Below are 891 nucleotides of genomic sequence, written 5' to 3' on the forward strand. Positions count from 1 at the left end.
ACTTCACAAACCAATCCGTCTCCCAAATTCGCATTCAGGAATTCCCGAAGCTCATCCCGGCCTCAACTGCAAAAGAGAACCGTCACATTTCGCTTCCGATTTCGAACTGCGGGTTGACGAATGACGACGGCCCTTGGTGGAGGTTCAGCCATCCGGTGACTTGAGGTTGGAGGTGGGAAGGAGGCTGAACGGACAGAGGGGTCAGGATAAGGAAAAGCCTCTTGTCAGAATTGCACGAAGAAAAGTGTCCCGGGAGCTATGGTCAGGGAAGTAAAAGTTAGAATCAGGGTGGGAAAAGGCCCCCTTTTTGACAGAGTCAGAAATTAAAAGGAGGGACCAGTTAGTCTGGAAATTGATAAAGAAAAGTACCATATCGATCTGCTTCAGGGACGAGAAAAGGTCATATTAGTCAGAATAAGGGGGGAAAGGGTCCTGATAGTTAGGAGAGAACCCAGGTCTAAACGTTCTTTCCTTTCTAAAAGCCTTCCACCTTTCGCAAATACGTACCCTTCCTTGTCGAGAATAAATAGCTTCGTAATGCAAGAGATGTATTACTGATGATGAGGCTGAAGGGTATCAGTCACATTTGCTTTGCTGGAAAGATTCATTCTCAGTTATATGTTGATCTGCCGGTTATAATCAGGAAATTAAATTAGGAAATTAAATTAATCTCATTAGGAAACGGGACTTTTGAAGTATCTCATGGAACGAAGCAAAGTTTCGAATGCAGTGGTTCATTCCGCTCATGTACTTCGCTAAAAAAGTCACGGCATTTCTACTTTACTGTAGCTTTCTCACAAATATTACAACTGCAGAGACGGTTATAAAGTCCACCATTCAAAAGATATAAATTCTTTCATGCTTGACTGCATATTAAAACCCTCGATAGTA

The sequence above is a fragment of the Penaeus monodon genome, chromosome 33, assembly GCF_015228065.2.
Source record: "Penaeus monodon isolate SGIC_2016 chromosome 33, NSTDA_Pmon_1, whole genome shotgun sequence".
NCBI classification, from domain to species: Eukaryota; Metazoa; Arthropoda; class Malacostraca; order Decapoda; family Penaeidae; genus Penaeus; species Penaeus monodon.